Below are 16,665 nucleotides of genomic sequence, written 5' to 3' on the forward strand. Positions count from 1 at the left end.
ACCAGGGCAAAGAGGCCTCGGTACTAGGCTAATCTTTTCCATCATGTTGCCTGTCTCCCTTCATGCTATATTCAGCTGATCTCAGAAGACGTTTGATTGGCGGGTCATACCTAACACATTTTCTTGTAACTTTTCCAGCTACCTTGTAAAAGACAGTCTTATAAAAAGGACTTTGATACCTTCCCCAGATGGAGCATGCAACCCCGAGATGGGATGTGAGATGTTTCTTCTCATAGATACACCGAGAATCACATTTCTTTTGTTTTCCTGAGAGGATGAAGGGTCTTACATCATGGATGACATAAAATCATCCTTTAATTAATGAGGCAAAAATGCTCAATGGTTAACAGTGGGACCCTTTTTTCTCTCATGTCCATAATGGTCAAACCTAATTAGTTACTATGGAATAATTAAAATCCCCTTTTCCTGGTTCAAATACATGACTGCTTTATAAATATATATCGGATGCGTATCAGCAGAAATCTCTTTCATTGGCTCCATCTCGTTAGCAAGCGGTGGCCCAATAGGTGGAGGTATGGCAAGTGGTGGTCACCAGGAGATGTGTGCTCCTCCAAGCTAAGCTGCTAACGCAAATCCCTGCTGCCGGCAGCAGTGGCACGGCGCAGCCCCAAGCCAGCAAGACGTGCTGTGGCTGCCGGCACCGTGCTGCACTGGCCAGGCGATGCCGTGGCTGCTGGGCAGCACTCCGAGCCGGCGACGTGCTGCTGCTCCATGCCTGTAGCAAGCTCGTGTGGCATGTCCTGGGCGTGCTCCGCTCTCATCGTTCAGCATCTTTTGGCCTTTCTAAAATCCCCAGATCCCATCAGATCCCATCTCCAGATACCATTCCTGGGCAAAGCAAAGACAAAAAAATAAATAAATCAGGTTTTCTTTCCCCTTTTGCAGGGTACTTCTTTGGGAAACCGCAGCTAGGGAAAGAACCGGTTTTGAGCTGGAAACAAGAGAAACGCAGCTTCCAGGTAAGTGTCAGGCTTGAGTTCCCTCAAGAAAAGTAGGGTTTTCAGGGACTGAGAAGGATAAAACACAACATGTGGGATCACTGAGCGTCACAGAGCATTTAACACCACCACTCTGGAGGAAAATCTAGAAATGTTACAAGGTATTTTGTTAAATGGCTGGAGAGGTGTCCCCTGACCAGAGGAGCTTGGTGCAGGGTGGGAGAGTGTGGTTGGTTTGAAGGCGCAACATCAGCATCCTGTAGGCTAGGGCCTACAGTTAATTATTTAAAAAAGCCAACTATAAGCTTCATAAAAGCCTATAAAAGCTTTATAAAAGCCTAATAGAAATAGAAATAGCTGTGCTTTGTTTTTAAAATCACTTACAACACAGATCATTATTAGTCTTAATTATCTCCCTGCAGTGTGGAGATACCACGTATTTATTTTTTTATTATTTTTCAGGCACAGAAAGCACACAAGGCACATTTTAGAGATGAAATAGGCCATTGTAAAAGGCAGGGAAGGCTGTGATGTCTTGGGAGCTGGAGGCCTCCCAGCCCCTCCAGATGACACGTGGCCCGGGTGCGCAGCTCACTGCTGCCCTTCTGACTTCAGCATCCTGGGCAGCACAGCAGCTGTGGGTGTTCACGCCATGGAGCTCCTGCAGGTCAAGGGCCTGGAGCTGGGTTTAGCTTTAAGTGCTCCCAACGGCCGTGATGCAGCTTGGTCTCACCCCCGGTGCAGAGTGAAGCCCGAGGTGGCCATGCAGCCGGGAAGCTGTGTCCTTCCCAGCAACGCAGCCGGGACCCTGCAACACAAGCAGAAGAAAGGAGATGGCAGAGCCACTGTGCAAATTGAACACCGACTGCTGTTCTGTTCCTCTCTGTGTACACAGGAATTAGACCTGGAAAGAGCTCGTGACATCTTACTCCAGATGAAGCTGAGAGCAACGAGGTTCAAACCAACCCAAAGTGCTGCGATGAAGTGGAGGCAGAGCCGTGGTGCTCGTTATCACAGAAAACTGCTTGAAAGAGAAATTCATGAGGGTTCAACAATTACAAGTGTGAGAAATAAATAAATGGAAATAAATTAAATATCCAGAAACCAGATCTGGCTTGTGAAGTTCCTGAGCTGAAAACAGTGAACCATGAACCACAGGTCTGACAGCTGACTCCCTGGCACAGTTTGGGGAGGAGAAGTTAGCGAGTCTCCAGCACACTTGGCAGGTGGGAACCTGCATGGTCAGCAGGGAGCAGTTGCGTAGGAGCAATTCGGGCAGCTCCGAGTCCTGCCTGGGCCACCACCGGGGTAGTCCAGGGACATCGCCTTGTCCTGAAATGCAGAGGGACAGCCCTGCCTGTGGCCAGGGACGTGTGGGACAGACTCATGGCAGGGACAGACCAGTCCAGGCATGCACTGTGAGAGTTGTGCTCCTCTTTATACCAATTCCATCATTTTGGATCTTCAAAACACACAGAAACCCTTAATTCCACATTCTGCGTTCAAGGCATTGACACCGACGAGAGAGTAAAGCCAAGGGAAAAAAAGCAGATTTTGCTAAATTATCTTGCCATTTTTACTGATATATACATTTTTTTCACTGACAGCCATTTTTTTTTTGATTGAGAGCAGCCCTGAGGAGAAGGACTTGGGGATGTTGGTGGACCAGAAGCTCAACATGACCCAGCAGTGTGCGCTGGCAGCCCAGAAAGCCAACTGTGTCCTGAGCTGCATCAAAAGAATTTACCCCTTGTCTTGTCACTCCCTGCCCTTGTCACCAGTCCCTCTCCAGCTTTCCTGTAGCCCCTTTAGGGACTGGAAGGGGCTCTAAGGTCTCCCCGCAGCCTTCTCTTCTCCAGGCTGAACAACCTAGAGATAGGATGAGGGGTAATAGCCTTAAGGTGAAGGAGGGGAGATTTAGATGAGATATTAGGAAGACATTCTTCCCTGTGAGGGTGCTGAGGCCCTGGCAGAGGTTGCCCAGAGAAGCTGTGGCTGCCCCTGGCTCCCTGGCAGTGGTCAAGGCCAGGTTGGATGGGGCTTTGGGCAACCTGGGCTAGTGGAGGGTGTCCCCGCCCATGGCAGGGGGTGGGACTGGATGGGCTGGGAGGTCCCTTCCAACCCAAACCAGTCTGGGATTTGATGATGCTCATTTACTGACAATCTATACATTTCCTGATGGCTGATGCTACCTGTGCAGGATTGGGTGCATTAGAGGTAGCAGCTCCAGCAGAGCCCAGGATCCCTCCTGAGCCTCTTGTGGAGAAGCAGCACCTGGTCAAAAGCCCATGCCAACTTGCAGAGGTGCCACTGGGTGGCCCCTAGGTGAGCAGCAAGGCAGGAGTGACTTGGGGACTGGCTGAGCCAAACAGCACTTGGCACTGAGGCACCCAAGGAGGCACCATCCTTGGTGCTCCAGGCACAGCCTGCAGTCTTCTCAGTCCTCCGAGGGCACCAAGGTGACTACACGGGAATTCTCTGTGCCACCACCGAGCTGGGATGTAGTCGCTCTAACTGGACTGTGTAGCTGGAGCTTGCCTCCTGCAGCCCTCCTGCGCTGCTGCAGATGGAGTCAGAAACGATCCTGCAGGCATCGTTTCATGGGCACAGAAATTGCTCCTGCCCTTCATGGGGGCAAGTCTCTGCACACCATGACAGCAGATCCTGCAGAAACTCTCACCAGGATGGAAAACATTATTTTAGCACTATTTTAAATGCAGCGATCAGAAGTGGCTGTGCAGAGCATGCACTTCGTACCACTGCACTCATCTGCCTCTTCGGGAGCTCCCTGTCTTGTGCCGGGTGGAGAAGGGTTGCGGAGGCTGGGTGCTCTGGTCTGACATCTCTGCAGGGTCGGTCTGCTGGGTGCAACTGCCTGGTGGGTGTCTTTGGGAGAGAGGAGGGGGCAGAGGTGGTGCAGTCAACTGGTCCGTCCACCCTACCGAGGCCAGAGTGCCTGAGAGGTGAAAAAGGGGCTGGCCGGGCGTGTGTCCAAGAAATGCAGCACTGCCTACCTGTGTGCATAGTCAGGACCATTGGTGCTGTCCCCCTGACAGATTTGTAGCATCTCGGCACTTTCCCAGCTCCAGGTACTGCCAGCAAGTTCTGGCACAACCCTGCAAAACAGGAGAGAGAAATGGATGGATCCCCAGCCACGTTAAGATGAATGGGTTGTGTCTACCAGCCAGGATTACCTGCTTAGCATATATATGAAAAACCCAGTGGAACAGAAAATGCCAGGCTTGCCTCCTGGCCAGAGATGCTGGGCAGCAGGATAGCCTGTCCGCCATGGGGAGCTCACTGGGGACACCTTGGTGCAAAGCCCACCAGCGAGACTTCTGTCCTGATGGTGCTGCAGATGTTTGGATGAGAGTCAGTGGCCACAGCATTGCTCAGGATGGGAAGAGTAACGGAGCTGCTGCACGACGTGACGGACCGCACAGTTCGGCTCTGCTCCCAGGGAGCTCAGGGGGCACTCGGGATAACACCACAGCCTCCCGATGGAGCTGGGCTTGGCACCTGTGAATGCAGAGCAGAACTGGGGCCGAAAGGGAAAGCCAGAGGCTGATTGTGGCTCCCTGAGATGCTGTTTCTTCTAACAATGCCATCAGTCCGGGGAGGATCCCAGCACTGCGGGAACCTGCTCCCACACCGGGACAGGAGCCTGGGGAGGGATGCCGGCAGCATCTGCTCCAACTCCGTGGGTCTGCCACCCTTGCAAAGAGCATCAGCTTCAAGGGAGAGGAGGACGCACCGATTTCTGGCCCCTCTGCAACATCTGAGGGCGAGGTGGTGGCAGCCCGGGCACAGCCGCCGGGCTTTGTGAGCCCAAAGGGGAAGCGCCGTGCCGGCATCACAGATCATGGTGTGACACCAGTGCAGGCAGGAAGGTCTGTCCCTGCCTCATCCAGCCACGGGCAGGCGAGGGACAGCAAGATGGGCAGCAACAAGCCATACCCACCAGTGGCTGAAACTTGGAAACTGCATTGAGTAAGAAACCGTCACATCTTGAAACCTGCATTAATTCTAGCTCAGAGAAAAAAACTGTCCTATAAAATGAGCAATGCTGGAACAAATATAGTTTGGAAAACAAAAGTGCAAATACTGTTTTAAAATAAAAGACACAAAATTTAAAATAAAAATATTCATTTCATCATTTTCCCAGGGATACAAATTGTATTTCTTTACATTTCTGTCACTCAAGATGTGGCAGCAGCAGTACTGTGTAACATGCATCAGGCACACACTGGGGCAGAGGATTCCAGCTCTTCCATTATTTTATTCACATTACTGTATTTGTTTTACATCATTCTGAATAGCTTTTACTTAGCATTGATTGAAACATCTTATTTTCTAGATCAAAGTGTTTCTTTGTGTTTTAATGAAACACTTTGACACAATAGCTTTGTGTTAACTTAAAATCATTATTTAATATATTGAAAACTGCTGGTCCTCTAATTAGTACGCTGTGTGCTTTTCTTTCTATCTTGTTCAAAGTGTCAAAACATTTCACTACTAAACAATTCTATTAGGATATGTCAGCGGTGGTTGTACACACCGCGATGTGTCTTTTGATATGATGTGTGCACTGGACGACTATATCAAAATAATAATAACAGCGATGCAAACCTGAAAATTAGAGTCTTGAAATTAAAATTAACTTTGTGTGGAATTGTTGTTTCCCAAGTGAAATTTTGAAAAATGAAAAAGATGTCAGGACTCAGCCTGTCTCCTATCCATCTCTGAACTCTGATTAAGAGCATTTCAGGTGAAGTGTTCGTGCAGCCCCAGCGCACTGGGACAAGTGGCTGGCCTCTCCTTGCACCCTGCAAGACCCTTCAGACGAATGACGTGGTGGCCTTCAGGTCCTTCAGCCCTGCACCATGCCCAAGACTGTTGTATCAACTCTAGAGCAGCTGCTGCCGTGTCTGGTGATCTTGGTCAGCTCTGCCGGGGCAGCCGATGCCCCGCGCAGGACAGCACGTACTCCTCGCTCTCTGTGGAGTAAATCCTGCAATCTATAACCCGCTGCTCCTCGCAGAGATGCCCGGCGTTGGGGCAGTCGGGCGCTGCAGGCAGACCATGATCTGCCCTGGAAGGGACTAGATGAAGTGCTCAGGTGCAAGGAAGATGTTCAATGGATAGCGCTGGTCCTGTGCTCAGTTTGTCACCCTTCCGTGCATTTTTCCATCTGGGTTCACCACTGTTTTTACACACACTTTGCCCAAATTCCACCCTATTTCTCCCCTTTTCTGTCCCCCAACTGTCCATTCACAAAGTGCTCTTTTCCTATAGAATTATTTCTCTGCTTGCCTTTACATCTGTATATGTCTCTCTTTCCCACTCAGAGAGTGACTAATACACGCAATGAAACAGGGAAACGGTCTCTGTTAGTCTCCTCACTCTTCACTATGAATGCAAGAATCATCCTGTTTTCACAACAAATTTACAACATGTTGCAAATATTTTCATGAAAAATGGCCTGTTTCTCTAATCACTGGGGAAAGTATAAAAAGAAAAATTAAAAAATGTTTTATTTGGATTGTTCTTAGCATGAAAATATCTATTTTGTGACTCTCAGAGAAAAGGCTCGATTTTAAGAACAAAAATCTCAGAAGTGGAAAAACAGTGTAGCAGTATACCAGAAATTTTGGCTCTGCAGAGCTGAGATCCTTCCTTTTTCCGCACATCTCAGCTCACAGTTCAGTATGACCTGCTTTGGAAGCATAGGAGACAGAAGTCTTTGGCTTTATTAATCAGGGACCGTATCGTCCCTCCACATAGATCATGCCAAAGGTACATCACTCACACTCCTGCAGACTGCGGAGAGATGTGCTCTCTGCTCTTGGTGAGAGTCTTTATTTATTGCACTACAGATGAACCGTGAAAGGATCTTTAATGCTTTTCCACCTACTGATCAGCTCCTGTACCTGTTTATCCAGCCATGTGCTCGCCTGGCAGTTCTCTGCCTGAATCCGTCTAGCTAGTGATTCACCTTCCTGTCAACGTACCCGGAGATCTGCTGGTGCTGCAGCCTCTTGACTACCAAGTACCGTGAGATTGTTGTACTCGGTGTATGAGCATGTGCCTGAGAGACAGAGTTAATGGATTAAAACAATTTTATTATTATTTGTCATTTTTTTGGCTACTATCATATTGCAGGACAAGAAGACTGCAGTGGGAAGACATCTGTAAATGGCTCTGACGATCTAGAAATTAGCTGCTGGGGAGGGACGGAGCCATTTCGTGCTCAGTCCAGGCTCCTCATCTCACACACAGCCTGCTCTTCAAAACAGCTGCTCATCCCAGCCAGTTCAGAATGGTTTTGTGTAGCGAGCCACCATACAATGCCGGGCTGGACTTCCTGGAGCCAACGTGGGGGCAGAGCAGGGGAGAAGGGGTCGGCCAGCACAGCGCGGTGGGCAGGGAAGGGCAGGAAACCTCCCAGCATCAGCTCTGCCACGGCCCCTGGCGCCTTCCGTGGAAAGCCGGCATGCAGCTTGCCTGGTGTGCACATTAACCAGACTGCAGACCGTCCTGCGCTCTTGTTTAGCTTCACAGTTCAGGACTGGGGAGGAAAAAAAGTTTGATAGGAACTGTGTCATCAGAAAAGTCAAATGCTTTCTTTCCGGTGGCTGGGACCTGCTCCTGCAGGGTCCTTGGGCACAGATGGGGAGACAAGGAGGACGGGAACACAAGTCAGCAATAGTTATTCACTCTGCCTCACAACGCAGGAGCTAAGCCAGCAAAGACACTGTCACACAGAAGGTTTAAAACATGCAAAAGGAAGGATCTGTTCATACAAATGTGCAAGGAAATTGTAGACCTCCTTGCCACTGGGCATCGTGTTGGCAAAGAGAATAAAGGGATTCAAGATGGGATAAGCCCAATATCTGAGATGATGGTCCGCGCACAATGTCAGAAGTCTCTGAACAAGCGGCGACACCTCAATGAGGCAGCTGGAGAAGGTGGTTGGGGCTCGTCATGTTTCTTACACTTCTCCCAGAGAATCCTCCACGGGCCTCAGACTCTTCTGGCAGCAAAGCTTTGAGCTTTTAAGTTCCTTTCCTCAATACCTCTAACGCAGGTATTCTTACCTCCACCCCTCGGAGTGGTAACTGATCTTTTCATAGCAATGTGTTATGTTAGTGCAGTTAGCAGGGCTCATTGAAAGAGCTTTAAACTGGATTTGAAGGGGGAAAGGGATAAAACCAGGCTCAGTAGAGAGAAGCCCAGAGATGGCACGCCAATGTTTGAGGGATGGTGTGCTAGCGAGGTCCTTCAGCCTGCCTTCTCAGTGGAGGCAGGGGATGGAGATCCATGCGGCATTCTATGATTCTAAATGTACAGCGCCTAGCGCCTAGCCTACGGTCTAGGAAGGTGCTGGGTATTGTGCAATGCATGCAAGAGGTCACTGTGTGACTCCCTATCCCCAATCTTTGATAGTGAGCTGCAAGAGAAAGCCACGCTTGCCTAAGCATGCCTCCACCCCTCAGCTGCAAAAGCAGCCAGAAGCAGAGCAGGAATTCCTAGTCAGATGCACAAAGCTGTATTTTATTCACCTGGTATATTCTGTAAAGCAAGTTTTTGGCTTATTTCTACATTCATTTTGCATCACAGGTCAAAGAAAAATCCTTTCTGTGTTGCACCATACGGCAGCGCCTGCCAGGGCGCAGCAAGGGCAGGGTAACGTGGCTGGCGGGGCAGGGGCTTCGTAGCGGGGGTCTACGCCATGGCTCCCGAGCAGGGCAGGCGTGGGTCAGCCAAGAGTCATGATCACCAGGCAAGTCGCTGGTATGGAGACAGGTCCAAGGCCAAGCCGGGAAGGCGAGTCAGCAAGGGTGAGGATCAGGTGTGGCGATGGTAACTGGGGTCAGACACAGCCCAGCTACCACCCAGCAAACCCACGGCAGTGAAGCAGGTCAGGGCTTGAGCCACAGAGTCAGTCCTCGGGTCGGGGCGCAGGGGAGCGGGGCCCTGCCGGGTGTAGGCATGGCTGCAAAGGGGCCGGGGTCAGCCCTCGCCGAGTCTCTCTGAGCACTCTCGGGGACTGTGCCGTCAAAGGGCCCCAAAAGATGGGGGCCACCCTTGGGTCTTGCCAGCCAAGCCTCCCCGCGGGGGCATGCTCTCAGGGCTCGCCAGAGCGGATGCTGGGATGGCAAAACACAGCCCACGAGCCTGGCAGAGGAGATGGCACTGGCACTGTCAGTTGCATGTGACAAGCACCCAGAAAGCAATGTCCCTCTGCTTAGGGGTCAGACAAATGCTTTGGGCAGCCTTGGTAGGATGGGGCGAAGCTGCCCACCCCCATGTGTCAACGCAGGTACACAAATCAAGAACTACTCCTCCAAGGAGCCTGGCTGTCCTTGTGTGGGAGACCAAGGAATGTGACTCTGGTCCACACAGGTAACCCCCAGTGTCTGACATGTAACAAGGGTCCATCAGGAGAGCCTGCTAAGGCAGAGGAGACATCCCCCTTCTCACCCCCATCCTGCCAGTTCAAGGCTCTTTTGGACTCTTACCAGGCAGGGATGGGACTCTGCAGCCCACCCAGGCTTAGCAGCCAGCAGCAACCTAAGGATGAGGCGCACGGACTTGTTTAACTCCTACAGAAGACAAATATTGCCCCAATGTTTGTTTGCTAATAGTCATTTTGCTTCCAAATAACTGTTGCCCGGGTGTGTTGGTGATAAAAGCAATACCAGAGGAACACGTGGAAGGAGCACTCGCAGCAGAGTGGGAGGCAGCTGGGCCAGGTTGGCCGCAGCGCGAGTTGCGGCTCGTCTCCCAAATGCCAGAGCTGGGCTGATGTTGGGATCCTCTGAGTCCTCAAAGTCCATCCAACACTGTCCCTTGGGGTAGGATGTCTGTGCTGTTACTCCCATGCCCCCCTCTCCCCAACTGATTCTCACCTCTCTGTGTTACAAGAATGCCATGCATGAGTCTGAGGAGACTGTGACTCTTTCAGGATGGGACACTGGTCTTCCTCAGAGCATGAGAAGAAGCAAAATTGGTGGGTTTGCTGGTTTTGAGGCAGTTACATTTCCCATTCTCCCCTTTCTGATAGCAGCAGCTTCTGGCAGAGCACATGGCCACCCTGCTGCCAGGCTGCCTTGGAAGCTGACAGACACTTTGTCTGAAACCGCCTCAGCAAACTGACAGCCCCTTGGTAACCGCAGGGGTTCATCTCAGCTCTGGAACCCCAAAAGGGTGTTTGGAAGGATGCCTCGTGATACAGACCAGCACCTCAGGCGGTGGGCGTCACATGTTGGCAATGCACAGGGCCCAGGATTGGTGGCTCTGGCTCCATCCTGACCTCTCTGACTCCTTTGCTGCCACTGAATTCAGCCCTTAGTCGAGCACCAGTCAGGAGAGGTCCAGGAAACACAGCTTCCTCAGCCAGGTCCCCCAGCCTTGCAGCCTTGGGGTAAGGCTGCCCTGCTCCCCAGAGCCACAGGAGACCCTTCAGCAGCAGCAACAGAGAGCACAGCCCCACTGCTCAGCACTATTTGGGGTTCCGGGTGGTCTGGATGACATTAGGCAATTTCCCACAGCTGCTAATTGAGCCAGATCTTCCTCCCGCTGGTATAATTGGTGTTTTCCAGTGATCGCTCAGAGCCAAGTCTGGCACCTCTGTCCATCGCTGTCCCAGACATGTTATTTACCGAGAATATCCTTTTCATTACTGTAGCTCATCGGTTCTGACTCTTCCCAAAACTTCTTACAGGGCAGTTGCGGTTTTTGACGGTTTCTTTTAGATCAAAAGGTCATCAGTGGAGAACCTGGGCCCTGCCATACTCTTCTGAATGGACCATTTTCTGTGAACCACCTCAGAGCTGAAGACAATGTCAGTGGACACTGAAGAAATCAGCTCTTGTTGGAGGCTCTGAATCCTCAAAAATATTGTCTTGCTTTCCCTAAGGGCATCTCCCAGGCACTGCAGATACAACTGGGGCAGGGATTTATCTGCAGGGAGGGAGCTGGCAGAGGCAGCAGAACATGTGTTCTTGCAGACAAAGTGACAGTATTCCTTCAGCTCTCCTTGACCTCAGCAGTGACCAGGGAAGGGAGACTGGCTTTATCTCATCCCTCTGTTTGCAAAAATGCTTCTCACACTTCCCTGCTGCTGCTGCAGTGCACATCGCCCCTCGAGAGCACTCTTCCTGCAAGTGAACCTCCTGCAAGCGAAGGCTGAACCAGCTCCTTCCTCCCCACCCTGGGCAACTCCGTGCAGGAGGTCACCTGGGACCCTTCACAGCCATTTCTCACCCATCACTTGGACTCGAGCGCCTGCAGACCTGTGCGGAGCTGTTTGCAAACTCTGAGCTAGTGTCCTCTCCCGTAATGAGCAGATCCTCTATCAGGTCAAGAGTGTCAAGGCAACTCATGCTCCACAAGCCAGCTTGCACGTCTTCCTTCGGTGAGTGAATCCTAATTGGTTTGGGGTTAATTCTGTGTCCTTCTGGTGGCTTTCTGAGCTTTTTTCCCCATCTCTGAATTACTAAAAGATCTCATCTCATATCAGGGATCCATTAGCCCTGGCAATATTGCCTCTTTAGATTTACAAGAGCCACAAACTCTTCTGTGCTCGCCGTTGATTTCTGCACTTCATTCAAAGGCACCGCTCAGCTGCTCAGGTTTTGTGCAGAGTGCGGAACTCCTCAATTTTCCGTAATACCCTGTGATAGTTAGCTTCCTCTGCCTGACTTAATTGAAAGTATTAAAAACATCATGTGCTTCAGAGCAGGCTATTGTAAGAAATGAAGCTGCCTTCTCACAGTCTTCCCTCTCCAGTTCACCCGCTATTTGCAGAGAAATTGGAAAGCACCATCTAAGCTATCCCTCCCACCCTGCCACCTTCCCAAGAAGCTGTGCCTTGCACAGGGCTTTTAGCGCTTGCCTTCAGGGTGTCTCCAGCCTGTGGTTGCCTGAGATCACCTCCTAACACCATGCTTGGTCACCAAAGAGCAGTCTGTCTCCTGTGAGGACCCCTGAAGTCTTCATCTTGGCCAGCAGAGGGGAAGAGATGCTTCATCCTTTGCCTAGAGATGGTGTCACCCTCCCTCTGTTTTGGTCATATAGGGCAGCCCCATGGTCAGGGGCCCCGTGCCCTGGAGGTCTGCCCATGGCAGGAGTGGTGGTGCCATGCAGGTACCACGTGCAGCAGGGTTTAGGGTGGGCTGAGGGAAGGCAACCTGGGGCATGGTGCACCAGAAGGATGCCTTTCCAGAGCCTCTGAAGACTCACCCCATATACCTGAATCCCTTCTTGCCAGCCAGGCAACGGCCCCACAGGATGGAGGGCACAGACCAGCAAAGCCTTTACGCCAGGCATAAATGGCAGCATGGCTGGGACCATCACCTGCAGCCTTAGTCAGGGGCTGCTCTGAGCCTCCTCCATCATCCATCTCCCTCAAAACAGCCAATAACCTCAGCTTGTGTGGTCATGGGGTGCTCTGAGGACCAGGACCATTATTCTGTGGACAGAATAATGACACGAATGTCCCATACCACAGGACTCAAATTACTGAGGTGCTGAGGTGATCACCTTGCTCTTGGCATTGATGAAGTCTGTCCCAAAGCCTTCATATCCTCCACCAGCCCAGAGCAGGGAGACTTAGAGATGATAGTCCCCTCAGAGCCAGCTGAGGCAGAGAGTGGTGCGGACAGATTGCACGACGTGTGACTGGAGGTGATCTGAGACCTGCGGTGAGGAGATGTGTCACCATCTCACATCCTCACCTGGTGCCCTGGTGAGAGGGGGCCGCAGCAAGCTGGACAGGATGCACAGCAATTGTTGTGCTGTGACTAATGACAGACAGGTGAAGGAGCACTCAGAGCCACCATTGCTGCAGCCACTGCAGACCTACAGCCTTGCCTGGCACTGGCTTCCCCAGTCCTACCCGTAGCGAGGGCATCACAGCACGAGAGCTGACGCCAACTCCAGGCTAACACAGGTAAGGCTGAACCTGGCAACCCTCCTCTGCCCACGGCTTGTACAGAAAGAATCCCGAATCCTCCCAAGGTATGCCAGAGCTATGCCCCACCTTTTGCTTATGCAAGGTCATAAAAATCACTAAAAATCTCTAAATATTGTGAATTGTTCAGATTGGTTGTCCCACGATGCATCAAATGCCCAGGTGTTACTACCAGCATCCCACAAGCTTCCTTCCACTCCTCCTTGCCCCCAGAAGAGCAAGGGATGATGCACAGCCTGGAGCATACCTCCTCCTCCTCCTCCTCCTCCTCCACTTCCTTCTCCTCCTCCTCCGCCTCCTCCTCCTCCTCTCAGCCCTGCTGAGGAAGGAAGGTGAGGTCCTGCCAAGGCACAGCACTTGCCTCATTCTGCCATTAAAAATCAAGTCAGCCCAGCGATTAGCTGTTATTAGTGCTGAATCCTGGTGCGGCGGGACGACGCGTGAGAGCAGAGTTTGCTGCACAGGGCACTGCATGTGCGTCCGCAAAAAAGAAAGCAAGAGACGAGGGAAAGCACGGCGCCCTGTAAGAGGTGTAAAGGTCCCAGGTGGCCTGGGGTTTTGGAGCTCTGCTGCTTTTCCATACCTTGTTTGCTAAAGAAGAGAATTGCGGGTCCCAGTTCTGTCAGTCCCATTTTCAGGCTTCACTGGAGAGAGACTGGAGCACCATGGGCAGAAGGATCATCACCATTTTGCAGGTGGAGTAGAGGGGAGTGGTGGTCTCAGAGGGGGAGCAGGGTTAGACTTGAATGCCCAGCTCAAAGCATAAACCCTCAGAGCAGCCACTCTCTCAATGTGTTTTAGCGTCACAAAGCCTGGAAATAAAAGCAAGTCTAACACTCACCTCTGCTGCATCCCTTTTTGCAAGTGATGCTGAGGATCAGCTGAGCACGAGGTGCTACGCTTGCAGCTGAGTCTGGATTATTACTCCCCTTCTGTCCCTTACCTTCACAATAGGAAAAAGCTGATCTTGATCTAAATTGGAGCTTTGAGGAGTTCAGCAACCTTTAACCTGTCTCTGAAAGCTTTGGGGATTTTCTTTTTCTTTTAAAAAACTCCAAGAAAGTGTCTGTCCCGGTAGAACACATATCCAATCTCACTTGATTCCAGCAGGCAATTTGGTCTTGCCTAGCAAGCAGCTTGGGAAATTAAAAAGCCAGCACCAGCCGCGGACAAGAATTGATAGGAACAAGCCCAGTAATCAGAAAGGCCGGGGAGCCACAGAGCTGGTTGCAGGAGGCCAAGTGCGTCTCTGGTGTAACGTGGCTCCAGCCGGGACTGCGCGTCTTGCAGTGCTGCTGGTCGCAGACACAGCCTGTCCTTGGCAAGCAGCAGGCAGAAAATTAATCTGCTCATTTCTACCAAGGCACCCTCTGGCTTCCTGACCAAACGATGATGGGGTAAGATGGCACTTCAGGGGCTAGACTGCCCTCCCCATTTTCCTTTGGAAGGAGATGTTTTGAGTGGCACGTACCTTTTTACATACATAGGGGGGTTTTGTCCAGGGTATTTTGTCTCAGTCTTGGCTTTGGGACAGCGTACCTGGAGCTGTGCTGGCAGGGTTGCTCTGTGGTCACACCGTCACTCTTCCCCAGGGCGCTGCAGATGTGAGCTGATGGCTTGTGATTGCATCATGCTATGATCTGCTGATGCCTCTGGAGGGGGCTCAGCCTGACATCCCTGGCCCAAATGGAGCCCTTGCTCACCTGCCCTTCATCCCAGCGCTCTTGACCTGGGAGAGGCAGGCAAGCAGTGTGGTGTCCCGGCAGGGCTGGATGTTCGTGCTCCAGGGCTGGGAGCTGCTATCTGTGGTGCAAGCGGGCAGAACGTTGCACATGGGCCGTGAGTGGTTGTGCTACACACAACCCTGTGTGCTGCATGGCCAGCCCAGTGGCCTGACGGGTTTGAGAGGCTCACTGAAGTCAAAGGAAGGACAGATATATATGAGACCAGTGTCTCCAGCCACCTTCCAATGGCCATGCCCCTGCTCATCCCTTCCTCTTCCCCTGTCCCACTGAGTGTGCCAGAGCACAGTAATAGTTGTCCCTGCAGCACTTCCCACCTTCGAAGTCTTGTCAGTCTGGACAAGGCTGCAGAGAAGGGAATGAATCAGTCCAGGGGCTGCTCCCCTTGTCCAGCAGCCGAAGGGAGATGGGAGGTGATGTGGCTCTGCAAAGGACACACGGGAGGTGGGATAAGATGCGTTTTGCCGTGCCCAGCAGCCCAGGGCTGTGGGGCCGTGGCACACCATGGCATGCTCCCAACAGCTTGGCAGGGGACGTCATCAGGTGGCTGGAGCCAGCCAGCCCGGGGATGGCGCTGAGCCTCCGAGGCAGCCCGTCTGTACAGATTTCCTGAATGATTCAGGGACAGACTTGTACACCGTGCAAAACCCAGCCAGATCTAATTCGCAGATTGGGTTAGTGGAGGAGAGATAAGACAATCCACTTAGTGGTTTTGTTGAGCTGTATGCTGCTAAACCAGATTAGGGGCAGATGCTCAGCCAGTGTAAGGTGGCACAGTGCTGTGGGAGCCCATGACAAAGCACCAGCATGTGTCCTTCCCAGTAATCTCTCTAGTCTCTAGGGGCAGCGCAACGCTAGTGCAAGAGCGGTAAAGTGACATTAATACGGAGGGATGGATTAAACGGCAGGTTTGGAGGTAGTATTCTGCATTAATTTCTGCTTTGTCTCACTCCAGGCATCTCACACTGCCCTTCTGCAGGGAAAGGTGATACACAAAGTGCTCAATCCCTTTTACAAACGCTGCCTCTGACTTTGCGGAGTCCCTTGGGCCATGATGTTTGCTTGGGGCTGTTCACATCCCCGGTGCCCACACCCGGATGCAGCTCTGCAGCTGAGGGGTTCTTGCTCTGCACAACAAGGGGATAAGGGAAATTGGGGAGAGCCCTGAGGGAGATTCCCGAGACCTCGCAAACATATCATCTCTCCCCCTTCCCAAGCCTATAACGCAAACTCAGCCCAAACTTTCTGTCACGCTGAAAAGCAAGCTCAATTGCTCTGTCCCTCACCCAGCTGGCTCTTCAGCCACAGGACTCCCACAGCTTCCGATCTGACTTATGAAGCACTTCTCAAACCTCATTTATCTATGAATTAACTAATTTCATTTCTCCCAGGAGGAGAACAGGACCTAGGAAGCACTGTGCTGTCTGACTGAAGGCACTGAGCACTGCCTTAGAGAAGCCCACCATCCAGCCCTCAGACTGGCCCCTGACCTACCCTCACCGGCACCTCAGGTACCCCCATTTTCCAGCTGAATATACCAAGAGGACCAGTTTGATCCATTATCCAAATCTTGTCAGACTTTGCCTCTTATGGATGAAGAAACGGAAGCTGAAGGTATATTTTATCCGGGACACGCCACAGTCCGGTGGAACAGCACCATGTAACAGCATCATACCCTGAATCTAACACTGCTTTGCTGTAGGGCTGAGGGTGCATCACTTCCCCACACGTGTTCACCCCTTGATCTGCAAACCAGCAACAGGGTCACTGCAGTGGGGATGGTGGGAACGTGGCTTTGTAAGGCGCAGACTTACAAAGGCGCTGCCTTGCTGGCTGCTCCTCAGCCCTTGGGACCTGTGAGGCTGACCTGGGGGAGAAGGAAGAGGCACTCACTCATCAAAAAAATCCACCTCTCAACTTTATTTAATTTTTTTTCCACAAATATTTAGTGAACAGTGCTGTTTCATCGCAGTTTTCAAGCAAACTT

The sequence above is a fragment of the Balearica regulorum genome, chromosome 16 (genome assembly GCF_011004875.1).
Source record: "Balearica regulorum gibbericeps isolate bBalReg1 chromosome 16, bBalReg1.pri, whole genome shotgun sequence".
NCBI classification, from domain to species: Eukaryota; Metazoa; Chordata; class Aves; order Gruiformes; family Gruidae; genus Balearica; species Balearica regulorum.